General features: G+C 46.9%; 14 non-coding genes across 14 annotated transcripts; all 14 read right to left on the reverse strand.

The window, feature by feature from the left end:
* Positions 1–3,320: 3,320 nt before the first annotated feature.
* LOC142259972 (U2 spliceosomal RNA) lies at positions 3,321–3,511 on the reverse strand. The gene has a single exon (XR_012728313.1). It is a non-coding gene; the product is annotated as a U2 spliceosomal RNA (small nuclear RNA).
* Positions 3,512–4,628: 1,117 nt separating this feature from the next.
* LOC142259973 (U2 spliceosomal RNA) lies at positions 4,629–4,819 on the reverse strand. Its single transcript, XR_012728314.1, has one exon. It is a non-coding gene; the product is annotated as a U2 spliceosomal RNA (small nuclear RNA).
* Positions 4,820–5,936: 1,117 nt separating this feature from the next.
* LOC142259975 (U2 spliceosomal RNA) lies at positions 5,937–6,127 on the reverse strand. Its single transcript, XR_012728315.1, has one exon. It is a non-coding gene; the product is annotated as a U2 spliceosomal RNA (small nuclear RNA).
* Positions 6,128–7,244: 1,117 nt separating this feature from the next.
* LOC142259976 (U2 spliceosomal RNA) lies at positions 7,245–7,435 on the reverse strand. Its single transcript, XR_012728316.1, has one exon. It is a non-coding gene; the product is annotated as a U2 spliceosomal RNA (small nuclear RNA).
* Positions 7,436–8,552: 1,117 nt separating this feature from the next.
* Positions 8,553–8,743, reverse strand: LOC142259977 (U2 spliceosomal RNA). The gene has a single exon (XR_012728317.1). It is a non-coding gene; the product is annotated as a U2 spliceosomal RNA (small nuclear RNA).
* Positions 8,744–9,860: 1,117 nt separating this feature from the next.
* On the reverse strand, positions 9,861–10,051 carry LOC142259979 (U2 spliceosomal RNA). Its single transcript, XR_012728319.1, has one exon. It is a non-coding gene; the product is annotated as a U2 spliceosomal RNA (small nuclear RNA).
* A 1,117-nt stretch (positions 10,052–11,168) lies between these two features.
* LOC142259980 (U2 spliceosomal RNA) lies at positions 11,169–11,359 on the reverse strand. Its single transcript, XR_012728320.1, has one exon. It is a non-coding gene; the product is annotated as a U2 spliceosomal RNA (small nuclear RNA).
* Positions 11,360–12,476: 1,117 nt separating this feature from the next.
* On the reverse strand, positions 12,477–12,667 carry LOC142259981 (U2 spliceosomal RNA). The gene has a single exon (XR_012728321.1). It is a non-coding gene; the product is annotated as a U2 spliceosomal RNA (small nuclear RNA).
* Positions 12,668–13,784: 1,117 nt separating this feature from the next.
* LOC142260301 (U2 spliceosomal RNA) lies at positions 13,785–13,969 on the reverse strand. The gene has a single exon (XR_012728608.1). It is a non-coding gene; the product is annotated as a U2 spliceosomal RNA (small nuclear RNA).
* A 1,322-nt stretch (positions 13,970–15,291) lies between these two features.
* Positions 15,292–15,482, reverse strand: LOC142259982 (U2 spliceosomal RNA). The gene has a single exon (XR_012728322.1). It is a non-coding gene; the product is annotated as a U2 spliceosomal RNA (small nuclear RNA).
* Positions 15,483–16,599: 1,117 nt separating this feature from the next.
* Positions 16,600–16,790, reverse strand: LOC142259983 (U2 spliceosomal RNA). The gene has a single exon (XR_012728323.1). It is a non-coding gene; the product is annotated as a U2 spliceosomal RNA (small nuclear RNA).
* A 1,117-nt stretch (positions 16,791–17,907) lies between these two features.
* LOC142260246 (U2 spliceosomal RNA) lies at positions 17,908–18,098 on the reverse strand. The gene has a single exon (XR_012728561.1). It is a non-coding gene; the product is annotated as a U2 spliceosomal RNA (small nuclear RNA).
* A 1,117-nt stretch (positions 18,099–19,215) lies between these two features.
* LOC142259984 (U2 spliceosomal RNA) lies at positions 19,216–19,406 on the reverse strand. The gene has a single exon (XR_012728324.1). It is a non-coding gene; the product is annotated as a U2 spliceosomal RNA (small nuclear RNA).
* A 1,117-nt stretch (positions 19,407–20,523) lies between these two features.
* Positions 20,524–20,714, reverse strand: LOC142259986 (U2 spliceosomal RNA). The gene has a single exon (XR_012728325.1). It is a non-coding gene; the product is annotated as a U2 spliceosomal RNA (small nuclear RNA).
* Positions 20,715–20,771: the final 57 nt, after the last annotated feature.

Raw genomic sequence — 20,771 nt, forward strand, 5'->3', positions numbered from 1 at the left:
TCTTTTCTCACCACCGAGAATGCAATTAAAATCACCTGCTAAAACCATCGGGGTAGAGTCATTAAGAAATAAGGGTAACATATCTAACATTTCAGCTCTTTCTTGCTTGTCTGCGGATCCATAAAAATTTAAAAATTGCCATTTGTAACCATCAATAATAGCTTGAACTAATAAAATTCTGCCAGGTAAAATCTCTTGAACAGAATCAATAAACGCATTCCCCCTAAAAAGAATGGCGACCCCTGCTGACTTGGACCCATTTGACCCCGACCACACTGAGGGTCCATACGTCCAATCTTTCTGATACTCATGGTAATTTAAACTGTGTGATATAGAACACTCTTGTAAAAAGAATACAGTTGCAGTCAGAGTAGTAAGAAAATCAAACAACGCCACTCTTTTTGCCTGTGTTTTAAGCCCTCTCACATTTAGAGACACACCCTTAACCCCTGCCATAAGAGAAAAGAAGAAGGATAATTAAATATTTCTAAACTCTTACCTCAGCTGGTTCAGACGTCTCCTTCAGAGTAGGATAGATCGTCGGAGATGACCGTTTGCAAGGAGTCCGTATCTGAGGACTCCCCATTGGTTAACGTCTCAGGCTGCACACCTCCCGGGACAGACTGAGTTCTCATACTGGTAATTTGCATCTGGTCAGCTGACCCGTCTCCCTGCTCCAGACACTCCATCCCATCTCCTTTAAGGGAATAGTCAGGGAGAGTCTCATCGAGCACACGCGCCTCGGGTGTAATCAGCACATTGACCGGGGTCTCCGGGATCACGGAGGCAGCCACCCCAGTCCCCATCTCCATTTCTGAAGAGGGTAGGGTAACTCCCTCCTGCTGACACGCCATTGGGTTCCCACCATCATCCGGAGGGTCCGGAGGGGGTACTACCTCAGGTTCCCTCTGAGACCCCTGCAACTTACGTCTCTTTGGTCCAGAAGTCTGGCATCTGGGAGTCATCCCGGGAGTACACGAAGACGAGGATTGGCCTTTGGCAGATACTTCTGGCCTCTCTACGGAGGCCGCCTCCGGCCTTCTGCCCTGCCGTTCCCTCCTTTCCTTCGCCATTTCATCCGACACGGGGACGCCTTCTGCAGCCTGAGTTTGTTTGCTTGGCTCATCTCCGTCTCTCTCTCCATCCTCCCTTCCCACAGGCCTGTCCGAACCAGCCGAGGGTTGGTCAGGGGCCGAGGGCTTCTCCACTCGTGATTTTCCCCAGACATTCCTGTAGGGACATTTGAAAAAAGAGTGAGTGTTTGACATACAATTAGTACATATGCTTCCTTTTGGACATTTATCAGTCTTATGATCTTTACCTCCACAAGAAACACAAGTCACATCACAATCAGAATGTCCATATTTTTTACATTTACGACAAAAGGGAGGCATACCATTAAAAAAAAGGTCGCCATTCGTATTACCTATTTTAAAACGGGCTGGAGGTAAACGTATACCTCCTGCTACCGTAGGGTCCTTAATACAAGTGACAACATACCTCCATTTACTACTCCATATGCCACATTCATTCATTACCTTCCCTTGACACACCACCTTGGAAAAAAAATTATTAAGGAATGAAGTAATCTCAGTCTCAGTCACATAAGGAGAGTAAATTTTAACAATAAGAATCTTTACATCGTCAATTTTGTGTTCTACAATAGTTATACCTTTAAGGGATGGTTTCTTTTGGAAAATCACATCCGGATCCTTAGTTTTAGTACAGAAATCTCGGTGGATACCCTCTCCTGTAAAGGTAATATCGAACACACCTCGTCGAGGGTAGTCCTGGATGGCCAAGATTTCCTGTTTACGCACTGAGAAGGTGCGTTCAAGCACCTCTCCCACGACATATCTAAGGCCACGACCATCACTCCCTCCTTTATCGAAGTATACCCGTACCGTATGCTTTAGGCGAGCATAGGTGGGAATATCGCCAGGATCCGCATCCATGGCAACGGGGGATTTTCCGCAACAAAATACTCACTAGAAAATCCAAAGATAATCCAGCTGAGCGATCGCAACTCGTTGTCTGGGGACTAAGCCCACCTCCCAAAAGCAGCAGAGGATTGGATCCCACTACAAGAGTGGGACCCGCACCTAAGGCCAAAAGGCGGGGTACCCCAGACACCTAATGTGCTACAACCAGATGCTAGCAGGATTACCAACACCAGATCGCAGTCAAAAGGCCGAGAAGCGATAACCAGAATTGGTTTGGGCCTCGAGTGGCACCCTGGCCTATGCCGGACACATCTTAGGGAGAGAGAGCGAGAGGGAGACAAACCCACGCCTACACAAGACATTTTGTCACCCAAGCCAACCCTTGAAAAGGCTGCTTTGCAGAGCAAAAACAAGAAGAATGGTGCGTTTTGCAGCCGCCGCCCACTGCAATGAATCTGAATAACTCCTCCTTTAGGGCGCAAGCAACTCCCCTCCCCCTTGCAGTCTTTCCAATTCACGATACAAAAAGACGGACAGGACAGGTTGCCTGACTTTCCGTCACTGCCACCCTTTGCCATCCTTACCCGTAGAAAGCCCTTTCATCATCCCCAAACCCTAATCTTTTCCCTTTCCTTCCCAGCCCCCAAACCCTGCCCTCTGTACCTTTCTCACCACCCGCTTCCCTTCTCCTGTCATCCCCCTACCACCCGGGAAAAAAAGAGATTGCCCCCTCCTTCCACTAGCCCACCCTCCCACCCAAAGAACAACTTCTTCTGCGCAGCTTGTTTTCTAGGCAGCAGCGCTATTGTGATGTCATCGGGGGGCATTGTGACAAGCCGCCAGTGTTCCGTCTCTTCATGTTGTGCACTGTTCAAACCGAAAATACATCAACAGGCAGGCTACAGAAAAGCTTACTAACAAAGGTTAGAGAGGGGCTTTCTCAGAGGGCTTTTTACAGTTTGTCTATTCCCAATTAGCCGGTTTAGTATACTTAATGAAAGTACTAATTCTTTCATAGGCCGCCCATTCTTAGTATTTGACGTTCAGGTAACAACAGGTAACTTTATTTGGAGTGGAAGCAGAGAGATAACACCAGATGCCAATTGTAGATCCTCTCACACCTGTGGTCACTGCAGCATCTGACTCCACTTTGTCCAAAAGGGATCTATTCCATTCAATTACACATGATCTAGATTAGACTGACAACAAGATACTGCACGGGACATAGCAGAGTTGGTGAAGTTGAGTGGTGATGAGTTTGCTATTTGGATGAATAAAGCAAGTAAAAAGTGTGTTAGATAAAAATTCATTTCAATTCGCTAATCGGGCTAATATGAATCAGGTGAATCGAGTTCTGCTTTTGGAAACTGGGTTAAGAAGGGGTGCACCGTTCCTGGAGGTACTGCAATACCAGGTCAATGCGTGGAGTGGACAGAGCAAGCTCTTTTTCCATCTCCCTGTTCTAAAAATCCATTTAATATATGGTCCCCAGATAGGGGACGTATCAGATATTAAACTGATAAGAACAGATACTACACTTGATCTTAGCCAAAAGGCCGAGAAGCGATAACCAGAATTGGTTTGGGCCTCGAGTGGCACCCTGGCCTATGCCGGACACATCTTAGGGAGAGAGAGCGAGAGGGAGACAAACCCACGCCTACACAAGACATTTTGTCACCCAAGCCAACCCTTGAAAAGGCTGCTTTGCAGAGCAAAAACAAGAAGAATGGTGCGTTTTGCAGCCGCCGCCCACTGCAATGAATCTGAAAAACTCCTCCTTTAGGGCGCAAGCAACTCCCCTCCCCCTTGCAGTCTTTCCAATTCACGATACAAAAAGACGGACAGGACAGGTTGCCTGACTTTCCGTCACTGCCACCCTTTGCCATCCTTACCCGTAGAAAGCCCTTTCATCATCCCCAAACCCTAATCTTTTCCCTTTCCTTCCCAGCCCCCAAACCCTGCCCTCTGTACCTTTCTCACCACCCGCTTCCCTTCTCCTGTCATCCCCCTACCACCCGGGAAAAAAAGAGATTGCCCCCTCCTTCCACTAGCCCACCCTCCCACCCAAAGAACAACTTCTTCTGCGCAGCTTGTTTTCTAGGCAGCAGCGCTATTGTGATGTCATCGGGGGGCATTGTGACAAGCCGCCAGTGTTCCGTCTCTTCATGTTGTGCACTGTTCAAACCGAAAATACATCAACAGGCAGGCTACAGAAAAGCTTACTAACAAAGGTTAGAGAGGGGCTTTCTCAGAGGGCTTTTTACAGTTTGTCTATTCCCAATTAGCCGGTTTAGTATACTTAATGAAAGTACTAATTCTTTCATAGGCCGCCCATTCTTAGTATTTGACGTTCAGGTAACAACAGGTAACTTTATTTGGAGTGGAAGCAGAGAGATAACACCAGATGCCAATTGTAGATCCTCTCACACCTGTGGTCACTGCAGCATCTGACTCCACTTTGTCCAAAAGGGATCTATTCCATTCAATTACACATGATCTAGATTAGACTGACAACAAGATACTGCACGGGACATAGCAGAGTTGGTGAAGTTGAGTGGTGATGAGTTTGCTATTTGGATGAATAAAGCAAGTAAAAAGTGTGTTAGATAAAAATTCATTTCAATTCGCTAATCGGGCTAATATGAATCAGGTGAATCGAGTTCTGCTTTTGGAAACTGGGTTAAGAAGGGGTGCACCGTTCCTGGAGGTACTGCAATACCAGGTCAATGCGTGGAGTGGACAGAGCAAGCTCTTTTTCCATCTCCCTGTTCTAAAAATCCATTTAATATATGGTCCCCAGATAGGGGACGTATCAGATATTAAACTGATAAGAACAGATACTACACTTGATCTTAGCCAAAAGGCCGAGAAGCGATAACCAGAATTGGTTTGGGCCTCGAGTGGCACCCTGGCCTATGCCGGACACATCTTAGGGAGAGAGAGCGAGAGGGAGACAAACCCACGCCTACACAAGACATTTTGTCACCCAAGCCAACCCTTGAAAAGGCTGCTTTGCAGAGCAAAAACAAGAAGAATGGTGCGTTTTGCAGCCGCCGCCCACTGCAATGAATCTGAATAACTCCTCCTTTAGGGCGCAAGCAACTCCCCTCCCCCTTGCAGTCTTTCCAATTCACGATACAAAAAGACGGACAGGACAGGTTGCCTGACTTTCCGTCACTGCCACCCTTTGCCATCCTTACCCGTAGAAAGCCCTTTCATCATCCCCAAACCCTAATCTTTTCCCTTTCCTTCCCAGCCCCCAAACCCTGCCCTCTGTACCTTTCTCACCACCCGCTTCCCTTCTCCTGTCATCCCCCTACCACCCGGGAAAAAAAGAGATTGCCCCCTCCTTCCACTAGCCCACCCTCCCACCCAAAGAACAACTTCTTCTGCGCAGCTTGTTTTCTAGGCAGCAGCGCTATTGTGATGTCATCGGGGGGCATTGTGACAAGCCGCCAGTGTTCCGTCTCTTCATGTTGTGCACTGTTCAAACCGAAAATACATCAACAGGCAGGCTACAGAAAAGCTTACTAACAAAGGTTAGAGAGGGGCTTTCTCAGAGGGCTTTTTACAGTTTGTCTATTCCCAATTAGCCGGTTTAGTATACTTAATGAAAGTACTAATTCTTTCATAGGCCGCCCATTCTTAGTATTTGACGTTCAGGTAACAACAGGTAACTTTATTTGGAGTGGAAGCAGAGAGATAACACCAGATGCCAATTGTAGATCCTCTCACACCTGTGGTCACTGCAGCATCTGACTCCACTTTGTCCAAAAGGGATCTATTCCATTCAATTACACATGATCTAGATTAGACTGACAACAAGATACTGCACGGGACATAGCAGAGTTGGTGAAGTTGAGTGGTGATGAGTTTGCTATTTGGATGAATAAAGCAAGTAAAAAGTGTGTTAGATAAAAATTCATTTCAATTCGCTAATCGGGCTAATATGAATCAGGTGAATCGAGTTCTGCTTTTGGAAACTGGGTTAAGAAGGGGTGCACCGTTCCTGGAGGTACTGCAATACCAGGTCAATGCGTGGAGTGGACAGAGCAAGCTCTTTTTCCATCTCCCTGTTCTAAAAATCCATTTAATATATGGTCCCCAGATAGGGGACGTATCAGATATTAAACTGATAAGAACAGATACTACACTTGATCTTAGCCAAAAGGCCGAGAAGCGATAACCAGAATTGGTTTGGGCCTCGAGTGGCACCCTGGCCTATGCCGGACACATCTTAGGGAGAGAGAGCGAGAGGGAGACAAACCCACGCCTACACAAGACATTTTGTCACCCAAGCCAACCCTTGAAAAGGCTGCTTTGCAGAGCAAAAACAAGAAGAATGGTGCGTTTTGCAGCCGCCGCCCACTGCAATGAATCTGAATAACTCCTCCTTTAGGGCGCAAGCAACTCCCCTCCCCCTTGCAGTCTTTCCAATTCACGATACAAAAAGACGGACAGGACAGGTTGCCTGACTTTCCGTCACTGCCACCCTTTGCCATCCTTACCCGTAGAAAGCCCTTTCATCATCCCCAAACCCTAATCTTTTCCCTTTCCTTCCCAGCCCCCAAACCCTGCCCTCTGTACCTTTCTCACCACCCGCTTCCCTTCTCCTGTCATCCCCCTACCACCCGGGAAAAAAAGAGATTGCCCCCTCCTTCCACTAGCCCACCCTCCCACCCAAAGAACAACTTCTTCTGCGCAGCTTGTTTTCTAGGCAGCAGCGCTATTGTGATGTCATCGGGGGGCATTGTGACAAGCCGCCAGTGTTCCGTCTCTTCATGTTGTGCACTGTTCAAACCGAAAATACATCAACAGGCAGGCTACAGAAAAGCTTACTAACAAAGGTTAGAGAGGGGCTTTCTCAGAGGGCTTTTTACAGTTTGTCTATTCCCAATTAGCCGGTTTAGTATACTTAATGAAAGTACTAATTCTTTCATAGGCCGCCCATTCTTAGTATTTGACGTTCAGGTAACAACAGGTAACTTTATTTGGAGTGGAAGCAGAGAGATAACACCAGATGCCAATTGTAGATCCTCTCACACCTGTGGTCACTGCAGCATCTGACTCCACTTTGTCCAAAAGGGATCTATTCCATTCAATTACACATGATCTAGATTAGACTGACAACAAGATACTGCACGGGACATAGCAGAGTTGGTGAAGTTGAGTGGTGATGAGTTTGCTATTTGGATGAATAAAGCAAGTAAGAAGTGTGTTAGATAAAAATTCATTTCAATTCGCTAATCGGGCTAATATGAATCAGGTGAATCGAGTTCTGCTTTTGGAAACTGGGTTAAGAAGGGGTGCACCGTTCCTGGAGGTACTGCAATACCAGGTCAATGCGTGGAGTGGACAGAGCAAGCTCTTTTTCCATCTCCCTGTTCTAAAAATCCATTTAATATATGGTCCCCAGATAGGGGACGTATCAGATATTAAACTGATAAGAACAGATACTACACTTGATCTTAGCCAAAAGGCCGAGAAGCGATAACCAGAATTGGTTTGGGCCTCGAGTGGCACCCTGGCCTATGCCGGACACATCTTAGGGAGAGAGAGCGAGAGGGAGACAAACCCACGCCTACACAAGACATTTTGTCACCCAAGCCAACCCTTGAAAAGGCTGCTTTGCAGAGCAAAAACAAGACGAATGGTGCGTTTTGCAGCCGCCGCCCACTGCAATGAATCTGAATAACTCCTCCTTTAGGGCGCAAGCAACTCCCCTCCCCCTTGCAGTCTTTCCAATTCACGATACAAAAAGACGGACAGGACAGGTTGCCTGACTTTCCGTCACTGCCACCCTTTGCCATCCTTACCCGTAGAAAGCCCTTTCATCATCCCCAAACCCTAATCTTTTCCCTTTCCTTCCCAGCCCCCAAACCCTGCCCTCTGTACCTTTCTCACCACCCGCTTCCCTTCTCCTGTCATCCCCCTACCACCCGGGAAAAAAAGAGATTGCCCCCTCCTTCCACTAGCCCACCCTCCCACCCAAAGAACAACTTCTTCTGCGCAGCTTGTTTTCTAGGCAGCAGCGCTATTGTGATGTCATCGGGGGGCATTGTGACAAGCCGCCAGTGTTCCGTCTCTTCATGTTGTGCACTGTTCAAACCGAAAATACATCAACAGGCAGGCTACAGAAAAGCTTACTAACAAAGGTTAGAGAGGGGCTTTCTCAGAGGGCTTTTTACAGTTTGTCTATTCCCAATTAGCCGGTTTAGTATACTTAATGAAAGTACTAATTCTTTCATAGGCCGCCCATTCTTAGTATTTGACGTTCAGGTAACAACAGGTAACTTTATTTGGAGTGGAAGCAGAGAGATAACACCAGATGCCAATTGTAGATCCTCTCACACCTGTGGTCACTGCAGCATCTGACTCCACTTTGTCCAAAAGGGATCTATTCCATTCAATTACACATGATCTAGATTAGACTGACAACAAGATACTGCACGGGACATAGCAGAGTTGGTGAAGTTGAGTGGTGATGAGTTTGCTATTTGGATGAATAAAGCAAGTAAGAAGTGTGTTAGATAAAAATTCATTTCAATTCGCTAATCGGGCTAATATGAATCAGGTGAATCGAGTTCTGCTTTTGGAAACTGGGTTAAGAAGGGGTGCACCGTTCCTGGAGGTACTGCAATACCAGGTCAATGCGTGGAGTGGACAGAGCAAGCTCTTTTTCCATCTCCCTGTTCTAAAAATCCATTTAATATATGGTCCCCAGATAGGGGACGTATCAGATATTAAACTGATAAGAACAGATACTACACTTGATCTTAGCCAAAAGGCCGAGAAGCGATAACCAGAATTGGTTTGGGCCTCGAGTGGCACCCTGGCCTATGCCGGACACATCTTAGGGAGAGAGAGCGAGAGGGAGACAAACCCACGCCTACACAAGACATTTTGTCACCCAAGCCAACCCTTGAAAAGGCTGCTTTGCAGAGCAAAAACAAGACGAATGGTGCGTTTTGCAGCCGCCGCCCACTGCAATGAATCTGAATAACTCCTCCTTTAGGGCGCAAGCAACTCCCCTCCCCCTTGCAGTCTTTCCAATTCACGATACAAAAAGACGGACAGGACAGGTTGCCTGACTTTCCGTCACTGCCACCCTTTGCCATCCTTACCCGTAGAAAGCCCTTTCATCATCCCCAAACCCTAATCTTTTCCCTTTCCTTCCCAGCCCCCAAACCCTGCCCTCTGTACCTTTCTCACCACCCGCTTCCCTTCTCCTGTCATCCCCCTACCACCCGGGAAAAAAAGAGATTGCCCCCTCCTTCCACTAGCCCACCCTCCCACCCAAAGAACAACTTCTTCTGCGCAGCTTGTTTTCTAGGCAGCAGCGCTATTGTGATGTCATCGGGGGGCATTGTGACAAGCCGCCAGTGTTCCGTCTCTTCATGTTGTGCACTGTTCAAACCGAAAATACATCAACAGGCAGGCTACAGAAAAGCTTACTAACAAAGGTTAGAGAGGGGCTTTCTCAGAGGGCTTTTTACAGTTTGTCTATTCCCAATTAGCCGGTTTAGTATACTTAATGAAAGTACTAATTCTTTCATAGGCCGCCCATTCTTAGTATTTGACGTTCAGGTAACAACAGGTAACTTTATTTGGAGTGGAAGCAGAGAGATAACACCAGATGCCAATTGTAGATCCTCTCACACCTGTGGTCACTGCAGCATCTGACTCCACTTTGTCCAAAAGGGATCTATTCCATTCAATTACACATGATCTAGATTAGACTGACAACAAGATACTGCACGGGACATAGCAGAGTTGGTGAAGTTGAGTGGTGATGAGTTTGCTATTTGGATGAATAAAGCAAGTAAAAAGTGTGTTAGATAAAAATTCATTTCAATTCGCTAATCGGGCTAATATGAATCAGGTGAATCGAGTTCTGCTTTTGGAAACTGGGTTAAGAAGGGGTGCACCGTTCCTGGAGGTACTGCAATACCAGGTCAATGCGTGGAGTGGACAGAGCAAGCTCTTTTTCCATCTCCCTGTTCTAAAAATCCATTTAATATATGGTCCCCAGATAGGGGACGTATCAGATATTAAACTGATAAGAACAGATACTACACTTGATCTTAGCCAAAAGGCCGAGAAGCGATAACCAGAATTGGTTTGGGCCTCGAGTGGCACCCTGGCCTATGCCGGACACATCTTAGGGAGAGAGAGCGAGAGGGAGACAAACCCACGCCTACACAAGACATTTTGTCACCCAAGCCAACCCTTGAAAAGGCTGCTTTGCAGAGCAAAAACAAGAAGAATGGTGCGTTTTGCAGCCGCCGCCCACTGCAATGAATCTGAATAACTCCTCCTTTAGGGCGCAAGCAACTCCCCTCCCCCTTGCAGTCTTTCCAATTCACGATACAAAAAGACGGACAGGACAGGTTGCCTGACTTTCCGTCACTGCCACCCTTTGCCATCCTTACCCGTAGAAAGCCCTTTCATCATCCCCAAACCCTAATCTTTTCCCTTTCCTTCCCAGCCCCCAAACCCTGCCCTCTGTACCTTTCTCACCACCCGCTTCCCTTCTCCTGTCATCCTCCTACCACCCGGGAAAAAAAGAGATTGCCCCCTCCTTCCACTAGCCCACCCTCCCACCCAAAGAACAACTTCTTCTGCGCAGCTTGTTTTCTAGGCAGCAGCGCTATTGTGATGTCATCGGGGGGCATTGTGACAAGCCGCCAGTGTTCCGTCTCTTCATGTTGTGCACTGTTCAAACCGAAAATACATCAACAGGCAGGCTACAGAAAAGCTTACTAACAAAGGTTAGAGAGGGGCTTTCTCAGAGGGCTTTTTACAGTTTGTCTATTCCCAATTAGCCGGTTTAGTATACTTAATGAAAGTACTAATTCTTTCATAGGCCGCCCATTCTTAGTATTTGACGTTCAGGTAACAACAGGTAACTTTATTTGGAGTGGAAGCAGAGAGATAACACCAGATGCCAATTGTAGATCCTCTCACACCTGTGGTCACTGCAGCATCTGACTCCACTTTGTCCAAAAGGGATCTATTCCATTCAATTACACATGATCTAGATTAGACTGACAACAAGATACTGCACGGGACATAGCAGAGTTGGTGAAGTTGAGTGGTGATGAGTTTGCTATTTGGATGAATAAAGCAAGTAAAAAGTGTGTTAGATAAAAATTCATTTCAATTCGCTAATCGGGCTAATATGAATCAGGTGAATCGAGTTCTGCTTTTGGAAACTGGGTTAAGAAGGGGTGCACCGTTCCTGGAGGTACTGCAATACCAGGTCAATGCGTGGAGTGGACAGAGCAAGCTCTTTTTCCATCTCCCTGTTCTAAAAATCCATTTAATATATGGTCCCCAGATAGGGGACGTATCAGATATTAAACTGATAAGAACAGATACTACACTTGATCTTAGCCAAAAGGCCGAGAAGCGATAACCAGAATTGGTTTGGGCCTCGAGTGGCACCCTGGCCTATGCCGGACACATCTTAGGGAGAGAGAGCGAGAGGGAGACAAACCCACGCCTACACAAGACATTTTGTCACCCAAGCCAACCCTTGAAAAGGCTGCTTTGCAGAGCAAAAACAAGAAGAATGGTGCGTTTTGCAGCCGCCGCCCACTGCAATGAATCTGAATAACTCCTCCTTTAGGGCGCAAGCAACTCCCCTCCCCCTTGCAGTCTTTCCAATTCACGATACAAAAAGACGGACAGGACAGGTTGCCTGACTTTCCGTCACTGCCACCCTTTGCCATCCTTACCCGTAGAAAGCCCTTTCATCATCCCCAAACCCTAATCTTTTCCCTTTCCTTCCCAGCCCCCAAACCCTGCCCTCTGTACCTTTCTCACCACCCGCTTCCCTTCTCCTGTCATCCCCCTACCACCCGGGAAAAAAAGAGATTGCCCCCTCCTTCCACTAGCCCACCCTCCCACCCAAAGAACAACTTCTTCTGCGCAGCTTGTTTTCTAGGCAGCAGCGCTATTGTGATGTCATCGGGGGGCATTGTGACAAGCCGCCAGTGTTCCGTCTCTTCATGTTGTGCACTGTTCAAACCGAAAATACATCAACAGGCAGGCTACAGAAAAGCTTACTAACAAAGGTTAGAGAGGGGCTTTCTCAGAGGGCTTTTTACAGTTTGTCTATTCCCAATTAGCCGGTTTAGTATACTTAATGAAAGTACTAATTCTTTCATAGGCCGCCCATTCTTAGTATTTGACGTTCAGGTAACAACAGGTAACTTTATTTGGAGTGGAAGCAGAGAGATAACACCAGATGCCAATTGTAGATCCTCTCACACCTGTGGTCACTGCAGCATCTGACTCCACTTTGTCCAAAAGAGATCTATTCCATTCAATTACACATGATCTAGATTAGACTGACAACAAGATACTGCACGGGACATAGCAGAGTTGGTGAAGTTGAGTGGTGATGAGTTTGCTATTTGGATGAATAAAGCAAGTAAAAAGTGTGTTAGATAAAAATTCATTTCAATTCGCTAATCGGGCTAATATGAATCAGGTGAATCGAGTTCTGCTTTTGGAAACTGGGTTAAGAAGGGGTGCACCGTTCCTGGAGGTACTGCAATACCAGGTCAATGCGTGGAGTGGACAGAGCAAGCTCTTTTTCCATCTCCCTGTTCTAAAAATCCATTTAATATATGGTCCCCAGATAGGGGACGTATCAGATATTAAACTGATAAGAACAGATACTACACTTGATCTTAGCCAAAAGGCCGAGAAGCGATAACCAGAATTGGTTTGGGCCTCGAGTGGCACCCTGGCCTATGCCGGACACATCTTAGGGAGAGAGAGCGAGAGGGAGACAAACCCACGCCTACACAAGACATTTTGTCACCCAAGCCAACCCTTGAAAAGGCTGCTTTGCAGAGCAAAAACAAGAAGAATGGTGCGTTTTGCAGCCGCCGCCCACTGCAATGAATCTGAATAACTCCTCCTTTAGGGCGCAAGCAACTCCCCTCCCCCTTGCAGTCTTTCCAATTCACGATACAAAAAGACGGACAGGACAGGTTGCCTGACTTTCCGTCACTGCCACCCTTTGCCATCCTTACCCGTAGAAAGCCCTTTCATCATCCCCAAACCCTAATCTTTTCCCTTTCCTTCCCAGCCCCCAAACCCTGCCCTCTGTACCTTTCTCACCACCCGCTTCCCTTCTCCTGTCATCCCCCTACCACCCGGGAAAAAAAGAGATTGCCCCCTCCTTCCACTAGCCCACCCTCCCACCCAAAGAACAACTTCTTCTGCGCAGCTTGTTTTCTAGGCAGCAGCGCTATTGTGATGTCATCGGGGGGCATTGTGACAAGCCGCCAGTGTTCCGTCTCTTCATGTTGTGCACTGTTCAAACCGAAAATACATCAACAGGCAGGCTACAGAAAAGCTTACTAACAAAGGTTAGAGAGGGGCTTTCTCAGAGGGCTTTTTACAGTTTGTCTATTCCCAATTAGCCGGTTTAGTATACTTAATGAAAGTACTAATTCTTTCATAGGCCGCCCATTCTTAGTATTTGACGTTCAGGTAACAACAGGTAACTTTATTTGGAGTGGAAGCAGAGAGATAACACCAGATGCCAATTGTAGATCCTCTCACACCTGTGGTCACTGCAGCATCTGACTCCACTTTGTCCAAAAGGGATCTATTCCATTCAATTACACATGATCTAGATTAGACTGACAACAAGATACTGCACGGGACATAGCAGAGTTGGTGAAGTTGAGTGGTGATGAGTTTGCTATTTGGATGAATAAAGCAAGTAAAAAGTGTGTTAGATAAAAATTCATTTCAATTCGCTAATCGGGCTAATATGAATCAGGTGAATCGAGTTCTGCTTTTGGAAACTGGGTTAAGAAGGGGTGCACCGTTCCTGGAGGTACTGCAATACCAGGTCAATGCGTGGAGTGGACAGAGCAAGCTCTTTTTCCATCTCCCTGTTCTAAAAATCCATTTAATATATGGTCCCCAGATAGGGGACGTATCAGATATTAAACTGATAAGAACAGATGAGATTTCATCCGCAAATTTCAGAAAACGGTCATCGGCCACCACACAAAAGCGCAGTGCCGCAGGTGATCGCCTCCCGAGCCCAGGAACCACCAGCCATAAGGGGACGTAAGCACCAAAAGGCGCAACAATCCCCGAGGCCGGCGGTTGTGCAAGCCCGGGCCCCTCCCAGCCAAGACCAAGGCAAACCCAATGAAGGGACTACACTTGATCTTAGCCAAAAGGCCGAGAAGCGATAACCAGAATTGGTTTGGGCCTCGAGTGGCACCCTGGCCTATGCCGGACACATCTTAGGGAGAGAGAGCGAGAGGGAGACAAACCCACGCCTACACAAGACATTTTGTCACCCAAGCCAACCCTTGAAAAGGCTGCTTTGCAGAGCAAAAACAAGAAGAATGGTGCGTTTTGCAGCCGCCGCCCACTGCAATGAATCTGAATAACTCCTCCTTTAGGGCGCAAGCAACTCCCCTCCCCCTTGCAGTCTTTCCAATTCACGATACAAAAAGACGGACAGGACAGGTTGCCTGACTTTCCGTCACTGCCACCCTTTGCCATCCTTACCCGTAGAAAGCCCTTTCATCATCCCCAAACCCTAATCTTTTCCCTTTCCTTCCCAGCCCCCAAACCCTGCCCTCTGTACCTTTCTCACCACCCGCTTCCCTTCTCCTGTCATCCCCCTACCACCCGGGAAAAAAAGAGATTGCCCCCTCCTTCCACTAGCCCACCCTCCCACCCAAAGAACAACTTCTTCTGCGCAGCTTGTTTTCTAGGCAGCAGCGCTATTGTGATGTCATCGGGGGGCATTGTGACAAGCCGCCAGTGTTCCGTCTCTTCATGTTGTGCACTGTTCAAACCGAAAATACATCAACAGGCAGGCTACAGAAAAGCTTACTAACAAAGGTTAGAGAGGGGCTTTCTCAGAGGGCTTTTTACAGTTTGTCTATTCCCAATTAGCCGGTTTAGTATACTTAATGAAAGTACTAATTCTTTCATAGGCCGCCCATTCTTAGTATTTGACGTTCAGGTAACAACAGGTAACTTTATTTGGAGTGGAAGCAGAGAGATAACACCAGATGCCAATTGTAGATCCTCTCACACCTGTGGTCACTGCAGCATCTGACTCCACTTTGTCCAAAAGGGATCTATTCCATTCAATTACACATGATCTAGATTAGACTGACAACAAGATACTGCACGGGACATAGCAGAGTTGGTGAAGTTGAGTGGTGATGAGTTTGCTATTTGGATGAATAAAGCAAGTAAAAAGTGTGTTAGATAAAAATTCATTTCAATTCGCTAATCGGGCTAATATGAATCAGGTGAATCGAGTTCTGCTTTTGGAAACTGGGTTAAGAAGGGGTGCACCGTTCCTGGAGGTACTGCAATACCAGGTCAATGCGTGGAGTGGACAGAGCAAGCTCTTTTTCCATCTCCCTGTTCTAAAAATCCATTTAATATATGGTCCCCAGATAGGGGACGTATCAGATATTAAACTGATAAGAACAGATACTACACTTGATCTTAGCCAAAAGGCCGAGAAGCGATAACCAGAATTGGTTTGGGCCTCGAGTGGCACCCTGGCCTATGCCGGACACATCTTAGGGAGAGAGAGCGAGAGGGAGACAAACCCACGCCTACACAAGACATTTTGTCACCCAAGCCAACCCTTGAAAAGGCTGCTTTGCAGAGCAAAAACAAGAAGAATGGTGCGTTTTGCAGCCGCCGCCCACTGCAATGAATCTGAATAACTCCTCCTTTAGGGCGCAAGCAACTCCCCTCCCCCTTGCAGTCTTTCCAATTCACGATACAAAAAGACGGACAGGACAGGTTGCCTGACTTTCCGTCACTGCCACCCTTTGCCATCCTTACCCGTAGAAAGCCCTTTCATCATCCCCAAACCCTAATCTTTTCCCTTTCCTTCCCAGCCCCCAAACCCTGCCCTCTGTACCTTTCTCACCACCCGCTTCCCTTCTCCTGTCATCCCCCTACCACCCGGGAAAAAAAGAGATTGCCCCCTCCTTCCACTAGCCCACCCTCCCACCCAAAGAACAACTTCTTCTGCGCAGCTTGTTTTCTAGGCAGCAGCGCTATTGTGATGTCATCGGGGGGCATTGTGACAAGCCGCCAGTGTTCCGTCTCTTCATGTTGTGCACTGTTCAAACCGAAAATACATCAACAGGCAGGCTACAGAAAAGCTTACTAACAAAGGTTAGAGAGGGGCTTTCTCAGAGGGCTTTTTACAGTTTGTCTATTCCCAATTAGCCGGTTTAGTATACTTAATGAAAGTACTAATTCTTTCATAGGCCGCCCATTCTTAGTATTTGACGTTCAGGTAACAACAGGTAACTTTATTTGGAGTGGAAGCAGAGAGATAACACCAGATGCCAATTGTAGATCCTCTCACACCTGTGGTCACTGCAGCATCTGACTCCACTTTGTCCAAAAGGGATCTATTCCATTCAATTACACATGATCTAGATTAGACTGACAACAAGATACTGCACGGGACATAGCAGAGTTGGTGAAGTTGAGTGGTGATGAGTTTGCTATTTGGATGAATAAAGCAAGTAAAAAGTGTGTTAGATAAAAATTCATTTCAATTCGCTAATCGGGCTAATATGAATCAGGTGAATCGAGTTCTGCTTTTGGAAACTGGGTTAAGAAGGGGTGCACCGTTCCTGGAGGTACTGCAATACCAGGTCAATGCGTGGAGTGGACAGAGCAAGCTCTTTTTCCATCTCCCTGTTCTAAAAATCCATTTAATATATGGTCCCCAGATAGGGGACGTATCAGATATTAAACTGATAAGAACAGATACTACACTTGATCTTAGCCAAAAGGCCGAGAAGCGATAACCAGAATTGGTTTGGGCCTCGAGTGGCACCCTGGCCTATGCCGGACACATCTTAGGGAGAGAGAGCGAGAGGGAGACAAACCCACGCCTACACAAGACATTTTGTCACCCAAGCCAACCCTTGAAAAGGCTGCTTTGCAGAGCAAAAACAAGAAGAATGGTGCGTTTTGCAGCCGCCGCCCACTGCAATGAATCTGAATAACTCCTCCTTTAGGGCGCAAGCAACTCCCCTCCCCCTTGCAGTCTTTCCAATTCACGATACAAAAAGACGGACAGGACAGGTTGCCTGACTTTCCGTCACTGCCACCCTTTGCCATCCTTACCCGTAGAAAGCCCTTTCATCATCCCCAAACCCTAATCTTTTCCCTTTCCTTCCCAGCCCCCAAACCCTGCCCTCTGTACCTTTCTCACCACCCGCTTCCCTTCTCCTGTCATCCCCCTACCACCCGGGAAAAAAAGAGATTGCCCCCTCCTTCCACTAGCCCACCCTCCCACCCAAAGAACAACTTCTTCTGCGCAGCTTGTTTTCTAGGCAGCAGCGCTATTGTGATGTCATCGGGGGGCATTGTGACAAGCCGCCAGTGTTCCGTCTCTTCATGTTGTGCACTGTTCAAACCGAAAATACATCAACAGGCAGGCTACAGAAAAGCTTACTAACAAAGGTTAGAGAGGGGCTTTCTCAGAGGGCTTTTTACAGTTTGTCTATTCCCAATTAGCCGGTTTAGTATACTTAATGAAAGTACTAATTCTTTCATAGGCCGCCCATTCTTAGTATTTGACGTTCAGGTAACAACAGGTAACTTTATTTGGAGTGGAAGCAGAGAGATAACACCAGATGCCAATTGTAGATCCTCTCACACCTGTGGTCACTGCAGCATCTGACTCCACTTTGTCCAAAAGGGATCTATTCCATTCAATTACACATGATCTAGATTAGACTGACAACAAGATACTGCACGGGACATAGCAGAGTTGGTGAAGTTGAGTGGTGATGAGTTTGCTATTTGGATGAATAAAGCAAGTAAAAAGTGTGTTAGATAAAAATTCATTTCAATTCGCTAATCGGGCTAATATGAATCAGGTGAATCGAGTTCTGCTTTTGGAAACTGGGTTAAGAAGGAATGCACCGTTCCTGGAGGTACTGCAATACCAGGTCAATGCGTGGAGTGGACAGAGCAAGCTCTTTTTCCATCTCCCTGTTCTAAAAATCCATTTAATATATGGTCCCCAGATAGGGGACGTATCAGATATTAAACTGATAAGAACAGATACTACACTTGATCTTAGCCAAAAGGCCGAGAAGCGATAACCAGAATTGGTTTGGGCCTCGAGTGGCACCCTGGCCTATGCCGGACACATCTTAGGGAGAGAGAGCGAGAGGGAGACAAACCCACGCCTACACAAGACATTTTGTCACCCAAGCCAACCCTTGAAAAGGCTGCTTTGCAGAGCAAAAACAAGAAGAATGGTGCGTTTTGCAGCCGCCGCCCACTGCAATGAATCTGAATAACTCCTCCTTTAGGGCGCAAGCAACTCCCCTCCCCCTTGCAGTCTTTCCAATTCACGATACAAAAAGACGGACAGGACAGGTTGCCTGACTTTCCGTCACTGCCACCCTTTGCCATCCTTACCCGTAGAAAGCCCTTTCATCATCCCCAAACCCTAATCTTTTCCCTTTCCTTCCCAGCCCCCAAACCCTGCCCTCTGTACCTTTCTCACCACCCGCTTCCCTTCTCCTGTCATCCCCCTACCACCCGGGAAAAAAAGAGATTGCCCCCTCCTTCCACTAGCCCACCCTCCCACCCAAAGAACAACTTCTTCTGCGCAGCTTGTTTTCTAGGCAGCAGCGCTATTGTGATGTCATCGGGGGGCATTGTGACAAGCCGCCAGTGTTCCGTCTCTTCATGTTGTGCACTGTTCAAACCGAAAATACATCAACAGGCAGGCTACAGAAAAGCTTACTAACAAAGGTTAGAGAGGGGCTTTCTCAGAGGGCTTTTTACAGTTTGTCTATTCCCAATTAGCCGGTTTAGTATACTTAATGAAAGTACTAATTCTTTCATAGGCCGCCCATTCTTAGTATTTGACGTTCAGGTAACAACAGGTAACTTTATTTGGAGTGGAAGCAGAGAGATAACACCAGATGCCAATTGTAGATCCTCTCACACCTGTGGTCACTGCAGCATCTGACTCCACTTTGTCCAAAAGGGATCTATTCCATTCAATTACACATGATCTAGATTAGACTGACAACAAGATACTGCACGGGACATAGCAGAGTTGGTGAAGTTGAGTGGTGATGAGTTTGCTATTTGGATGAATAAAGCAAGTAAAAAGTGTGTTAGATAAAAATTCATTTCAATTCGCTAATCGGGCTAATATGAATCAGGTGAATCGAGTTCTGCTTTTGGAAACTGGGTTAAGAAGGGGTGCACCGTTCCTGGAGGTACTGCAATACCAGGTCAATGCGTGGAGTGGACAGAGCAAGCTCTTTTTCCATCTCCCTGTTCTAAAAATCCATTTAATATATGGTCCCCAGATAGGGGACGTATCAGATATTAAACTGATAAGAACAGATACTACACTTGATCTTAGCCAAAAGGCCGAGAAGCGATAACCAGAATTGGTTTGGGCCTCGAGTGGCACCCTGGCCTATGCCGGACACATCTTAGGGAGAGAGAGCGAGAGGGAGACAAACCCACGCCTACACAAGACATTTTGTCACCCAAGCCAACCCTTGAAAAGGCTGCTTTGCAGAGCAAAAACAAGAAGAATGGTGCGTTTTGCAGCCGCCGCCCACTGCAATGAATCTGAATAACTCCTCCTTTAGGGCGCAAGCAACTCCCCTCCCCCTTGCAGTCTTTCCAATTCACGATACAAAAAGACGGACAGGACAGGTTGCCTGACTTTCCGTCACTGCCACCCTTTGCCATCCTTACCCGTAGAAAGCCCTTTCATCATCCCCAAACCCTAATCTTTTCCCTTTCCTTCCCAGCCCCCAAACCCTGCCCTCTGTACCTTTCTCACCACCCGCTTCCCTTCTCCTGTCATCCCCCTACCACCCGGGAAAAAAAGAGATTGCCCCCTCCTTCCACTAGCCCACCCTCCCACCCAAAGAACAACTTCTTCTGCGCAGCTTGTTTTCTAGGCAGCAGCGCTATTGTGATGTCATCGGGGGGCATTGTGACAAGCCGCCAGTGTTCCGTCTCTTCATGTTGTGCACTGTTCAAACCGAAAATACATCAACAGGCAGGCTACAGAAAAGCTTACTAACAAAGGTTAGAGAGGGGCTTTCTCAGAGGGCTTTTTACAGTTTGTCTATTCCCAATTAGCCGGTTTAGTATACTTAATGAAAGTACTAATTCTTTCATAGGCCGCCCATTCTTAGTATTTGACGTTCAGGTAACAACAGGTAACTTTATTTGGAGTGGAAGCAGAGAGATAACACCAGATGCCAATTGTAGATCCTCTCACACCTGTGGTCACTGCAGCATCTGACTCCACTTTGTCCAAAAGGGATCTATTCCATTCAATTACACATGATCTAGATTAGACTGACAACAAGATACTGCACGGGACATAGCAGAGTTGGTGAAGTTGAGTGGTGATGAGTTTGCTATTTGGATGAATAAAGCAAGTAAAAAGTGTGTTAGATAAAAATTCATTTCAATTCGCTAATCGGGCTAATATGAATCAGGTGAATCGAGTTCTGCTTTTGGAAACTGGGTTAAGAAGGGGTGCACCGTTCCTGGAGGTACTGCAATACCAGGTCAATGCGTGGAGTGGACAGAGCAAGCTCTTTTTCCATCTCCCTGTTCTAAAAATCCATTTAATATATGGTCCCCAGATAGGGGACGTATCAGATATTAAACTGATAAGAACAGATACTACACTTGATCTTAGCCAAAAGGCCGAGAAGCGATAACCAGAATTGGTTTGGGCCTCGAGTGGCACCCTGGCCTATGCCGGACACATCTTAG

The sequence above is a fragment of the Anomaloglossus baeobatrachus genome (assembly GCF_048569485.1).
Source record: "Anomaloglossus baeobatrachus isolate aAnoBae1 chromosome 9 unlocalized genomic scaffold, aAnoBae1.hap1 SUPER_9_unloc_5, whole genome shotgun sequence".
Classification (NCBI taxonomy): domain Eukaryota; kingdom Metazoa; phylum Chordata; class Amphibia; order Anura; family Aromobatidae; genus Anomaloglossus; species Anomaloglossus baeobatrachus.